A 6,512-nucleotide genomic window follows, 5' to 3' on the forward strand; every position below is an offset into this window, starting at 1 on the left:
AGATCAAAGGTCCAGCCCTCGGTCTCTTTCGCGGAGATCACTAAATATCGAGTCCTACTCGGTCTTATTGATAAGGGAAACCCGGAAGGACGGATCCCCAGAAATAAGTGGAAAGCAGTGGAGTCCCACCTGTCCATCATTTGCCTGCGCATGATCCGCGAAAACCCATGCTCTCCGCCCTGCTGCATGGACGCGGGTTGGTACCAAGGCAGCGTCAAGGTGGTAGCCTGCGACAGTCAGCGGTCGGCTGAGCTATATAAGCTCGGTGCGGTCTACGAAGGGGCGAATATTGTCGCACTCGACTGGTGCGACGTCCCTAGTAGACCCCGAGCCCGGATCTGGCTCCCTGCAGCTATGAAGGCCCCGGAGGACATCCTCTATATGCTGCAAGTCTGCAATCCGCACCTCCCCACGAAGGACTGGAGAGTCGTCAAGGTGGAGGAACACGAAGGGGACGTAAACCAGGCGGTCTTGGTCCTAAATAAGGAGTCGGTGGCGCCAATCGAGGATGCTCGAGGCAAGCTGAACTTCGGGTTCAGTGCCGTCTTTATGAAGGTGTACAAAGGCGACTCTAATGCTGCCGGAAACCCTGCAGGCAACCCAGCCGAGCAGGTGCTTACCGAGGAGTTGGAGGCGCCTGGTGGGCCGGAGGACGGCTACTCTACCGATTCCTCGCTAAGCAGAGAAATGCGAGCGCTGGGACCGGCTATCGAGGACGTGAACCTGAGCGAGGAGGAGGCCGACGTCACTGTTGTAGAGGTTGCAGATGCAGATGACGCTAAGACTTCTGCAACTCAACCTCCACCACAGTAAGGCAGCTTCGGCTGCATTACAGCTTCGCCTGGCTCAGGGCGAAGCCGACCTAGTCCTGGTACAGGAACCTTGGGTGGTAGGAGGCAAGGTTGCTGGACTGGGAACAAAAGAGTATAAGCTAATGCTTGACCCCAAACAAGGTAAAATTCGAACCAGCATTTTAGCCAAAAGGCACCTAAATATATTTCTGCTTCGCAATTACAGCAACGGAGATAACACCTCAGTAAGCCTGGAGCTGCAGCACGGCTCCATTAGGCTGCTATCGGCCTACATGGCCTTTGAAAAGGAAGACCCCCCAGACGCGCTAGTCAGAGGACTGGCAAAGGAATGCGAAGAGCTCAAGACAGGTTTGGTAATAGGCTGTGACTCCAACGCCCATCACACCCAGTGGGGTTGCCCAAACAACAACGACAGAGGTGAGTCTCTTTTTGACTTTATTCTTAACTCGAACCTATTTTTATGCAATAGGGGAAATGTTCCCACCTTCATAACCAAAGCGTGCCAAACGATCATATTTCTAACGTTGGTATCAGATTCACTAGTAAGTGCAGTTAGAAACTGGTTCGTCTCCGACCAGCACTCTTTCTCAGACCATAGATTCATTGAAACAATATTGTCCCTTGATTCACCCTCGCCGGTCAGCTTCGCGAACCCCAGAAGGGCTGACTGGCCTATGTACAAAGAAGTTCTGATGAATATCCTTCCCACGGAACCGCCAGAAAGCACAACAGATCCAAATGAGTTGGATATAACAGTAGACATTTTCACAAATGCTTCCAACTCGGCTTTCAAGGTTGTATGCCCAATAGGGAAACCAAGAGGGAAGAAAAAACCCCCCTGGTGGACGCAACAACTATCAATCCTCAGATCCAGCTGCAGAGGTCTGTTTAACAGAGGCAGGAAGCGAGGAAACGAACTGGCAATGCTACAAGCGCGAATTAGCCTCGTACAAAAAGGCCCTTAGAAGAGCGAATCAAGCCGTATGGCACACTTTCTGCTCTGACATAGAAGAAACGACTGATGCTGCAAGGCTCAGGAAAATACTCTCCAAGACAGCCGCACCCCTAGGCTATCTACAGAAAGCGAATGGATCCTGGTCGGACTCTAGCAACGAGTCCCTGGACCTACTTCTAGACGCTCACTTCCCAGGAAGCCAACTAACTGGGCGTCCTCCAGAAAGAATTGGCGGAGAAGGGATCAATCTAGATCTCCTCATATCAGACCGCAACATTAAATGGGCCATTCAGAGCTTCAAACCTTACAAATCGCCGGGACCAGACGGTCCCGGCACATATCCAACAAGCTGGTCAGGCCTACTGAGGTTTTTACAAGTTTTAATCAACAATTTAACTGGTTTTTATGCACTTTATAGACATGAACAAATAACAGTTAATTTGCTTTCCAGATTTGTTGAAATGCATATACTTTGTGGACGAGAGTAAAAAGAACGTTATTTTTGACGTTTAAAACAAAATATCACAGTAGCCTTTTTAAAATAAAAATCTCAAATAATGATTATTTACGGTCCCTGCTTTGAAGGCACTTTCTGTAAGTGCTGTGCAGTTTGAAAATTACGTGAATTATGGTGCAAACGGTAAGTACAATCATAAGTATAAACATTGAGTCCAGATTTGTTGAAATGCATATACTTTGTGGACGAGAGTAAAAAGAACCTTATTTTTAACGTTTAAAACAAAATATCACAGTAGCCTTTTTAAAATAAAAATCTCAAATAATGATTATTTACGGTCCCTGCTTTTAAGGCACTTTCTGTAAGTGCTGTGCAGTTTGAAAATTACGTGAATTATGGTGCAAACGGTAAGTACAATCATAAGTATAAACATTGAGTTCAAAAGGGGTGTGTGATCTACTACTACATTATTTGGCCGTTGGCCGTGTTTTCTTTTACTTCGGCTTCTTTTGAGCTTCACAAACCCATTTTAAATTTTTATTTCAAACTGATATATAAAAAAAGAATATATATTTATAAAAAATATTAATAAATGAAGAGATTAAGGGTAAAAAAAAAATAGTACTTATGAGTTCATGGATGGGGTTATAAAATATTCACTACTTTCGGTTTACATTACCACAAGCAACAAGTTACAAAAATTTTCCTTATACTAAGTTTACACCGGAAGTTGTGTGTTAGTGAATGTATATAAATTTTTTTTTTTTGTTAATGATCTTAGTTAACGCACCCCGCGTAAACGCGTTGCCAGTGCTACAAAAAATTCAGCGGTGAACTAATTTCTTAGTCCGCTCTTCTTTTCCTGGTGGAGTAAGAAATTTAGCTCTTTGAGCCGTTCTTTTAAAATTCCCTCGTTGGTTTGGGGTCTTTTTTCCTTCAGGTCCCCGATGATGCAAGCTCGCTCCTTCAATAGTCGAGCTCGCTTTCCACCCCTTTGTTTTTTTGGTGCTGGGGTCGGTGGAATGCGCGTGAGCTGCTCGTCCCTGTCCTGGGCTCGCTGACGCTGCCGTGAAGTGATCTCAACAGCTTTCACATTTGATTTTCATCTATTTCAATGCAAGTTCGTAGAGCAGAACTCATGCCGAAATCATTACCAGATACCACAACATAGAAAGAGAAACGTTTAAAACTAAGGCCAAAAACAGCTCGTCGAGGAGTTTGTATAGTGTGATAACGAGATTTAATTAAAAGAAGTAATCACGAAGTCCAGTTTGAGAGTGTCTTTATTGAGAAGTCAAACATTCTTAGCTGCTAGAATTGAGTGAGCAGCGGGCGAAGTATATGCAGCGTTAGCATATTCACGTATACACATATATGCCCTGAGACGGCTGGCTCGATGTGTTATTGAGAGAGAGCCAGTCGGCATTGTGGGAATGCATAGTCAGCATTTTAGCATGGCCGTTGTCGACCAAATGTTGTGATTAATAAGTGTGTATTATATTTATGTGATAATATATATTTTTATACCCTTGCAGAGGGTATTATGATTTCAGTCAGAAGTTTGCAACGCAGTGAAGGAGACGTTTCCGATCCCATAAAGTATATATTTTCTTGATCAGCATCACTAGACGAGTCGATCTAGCCATGTCCGTCTGTCCGTCCGTTTCTACGCAAACTAGTCTCTCAGTTTTCAAGCTATCGGGATAAAACTTTCCCAAAAGTCTTCTTTCTATTGCAGGTAGTATATAAGTCGGAACGAGCCGGATCGGACAACTATATCATATAGCTCTCATAGGAACAATCGGGGAAAAAAATGTAAAAAATTATATCTTGGGTGTTTTTGAACCTATAACATCCTACTTTTGGAAATGCCACTTTTTATCTAATTCTGAATTTCGAATAAAATTTTTTAAAAATCGGACGATCTTTTCTACTGTTAACACACTGCACGAAAGTCACTGAAAATTAATGGGAATATAATAGGAAATAAATTATTGCTTCGTTGGTTTTTATTGTATTCTCTTCTACTCTAGGATATAACTCTTTTCAAATATTTTCGAATTTCGATTTTAATTTTATCAAAATCGAACTACTATATCATATAGCTGCCATTGAAACGAACACAAAATTAATGAGAAATAATACGAAAATTAACATTTTTGCGATTTGTAAATTAATAGGAATTATCTGCAAGGGTATATAAGCTTCGACTGGCCGAAGCTAGCTTCCTTTCTTGTTTATATTCATCTCTAAATTATCCCATAACAACATTAAATCACAATTTTTATAGCCAATCCTCTTCTGATCGAAACTTCAAATGAAGAATTCGCGGTTTTTATGAGAAGAAATATAAAGAAAAACCCTATTTTTGGGATATTGGCTGAATGAAATATTTTAAAATGTAACAGCCCTGTCATATTGACTACCGAGTGAAAATAGGTAAGCGGATCAGAACAAGTCAGTGCATAATTACAAGTAAAAATGAATTTTAGCAGTGAACTTGGCATTATCGACGATTGCAGCAATCAATCAATGTCTTCTTTTTCGAACTTCTCGTAAGTAACCACTAATATTTAATAAAAAAAAAATAGTAAAATAAAATTATTATGGTTACAACAATCGATGGGAATGAACAATTACCCCTGATTTTAAATGGAAAATATTTTAAAATCGTAACATCCGTAAGTAAAATGAAGTTGCTAGCCTTGGAAAGTCTTTTCGCCGTTTTCTCGTCTTCATGTTAACGTCATATTGACTACCGAGTGAAAATAAGTAAGCGGATCAGAACAAGACAGTGGCCGCGTTCAGCAGAACAACATGATCACTGATCAACAGACTTGTTGTTGAATAGGTGCTTTGAAAATTCTGCCGCAAACACAGATCAGGCCATAGCCGATCTTTTTGCACAGTTTTTCCAAAGCACCTATTCAACAACAAGTCTGTCAGATCAGTCTTACCCATATGACATGCCTAAATCAAACTTTATTTTTTGTCCAGTTATAAGTGAAAGCTCACTTCTTTCAGATTTACAAAGGGTCAAACCAGTCTACTCTCCGGGTCCTGACGTAGTCCCTGGATGTGTGCTCAAGTATTGCGCTGAGACTTTGTGTAGACCATTGCACAAACTTTTTACATTGTCTTTAGAAACGTCAGATTTCCCGCATAGATGGAAGGAATCGTTTGTTATCCCGCTTTATAAAAAGGGGAGCAAATTGAACGCATGTAATTACAAAGGTATATTGATACACTGATTTCAGTGAGGCGTTTGATTCTGTAAACCATCCGATTTTAGTTCGGATGATCTTAAGTTATTTGAATGGCAGGACTCAAAGGGTCATTTTTAAAAACTCTTTATCATCCCTAATCCGAGTTACGTCCGGTGTACCACAAGGAAGTCATCTTGGTCCGCTCTTGTTTACATTATTTATAAATGACATTCCTCTAGTTCTAACGAATTCACGTGTACTTATGTACGCAGATGACGTTAAGTTGTGCCTGCAATTTAATAATCCCGCACAAAGTTTAGCTTTACAATCTGATCTCAATGCATTTCAAACATGGTGCATGAATAATGACTTAAATTTAAATGGTTCTAATGATCCCGCACAAAGTTTAGCTATACAATCTGATCTCAATGCATTTCAAACATGGTGCATGAATAATGACTTAAATTTAAATGGTTCTAATGACCTTTTTCCGTGTCAGCCCCCACTATTCAACTTATAGTTTAAGCGGTTGTGGGTTAGATAGAATAACGCGTGCTGACGACCTTGGAGTCTACATGGATCCTAAACTTAAATTTTCTGATCACATTACTACCATAGGTGGTCAAAAGGTGGTCGAAGGAATTCGATGATCCCTATGTTACTAAGACCTTGTTTATTTCAGTAGTCCGACCAATTCTTGAGTACTGCGCTCCAGCTTGGAGTCCCCAATATGGGGTGCATATAGACCGGATTGATTCTGTGCAAAAAAACTTCTTAATATTTGCCTTACGGGGACTTAAATGGGAAACAAGCCTAATACTGCCATCCTACTCTAGTAAACTACTTCTAATTAACTTACCATCATTAGTTAATCAAAGAACTATGCTTGGTATTACGTTTATTAGGAATCTTATTCATGGTGATGTGGAGAGTCCCGAGTTACTGGGTCGCCTGCATTTTAATGTGCCAAATAAATTCACAAGAAACTATATTCCTCTAGTTTTAAATCATTGTATCTCTAATTACGCAATGCATGAACCTTTTAGAGTACTCTGCAATGACTATAACAGACTATATCACCT

Source organism: Drosophila takahashii, chromosome 2R, assembly GCF_030179915.1.
Source record: "Drosophila takahashii strain IR98-3 E-12201 chromosome 2R, DtakHiC1v2, whole genome shotgun sequence".
Classification (NCBI taxonomy): Eukaryota; Metazoa; Arthropoda; class Insecta; order Diptera; family Drosophilidae; genus Drosophila; species Drosophila takahashii.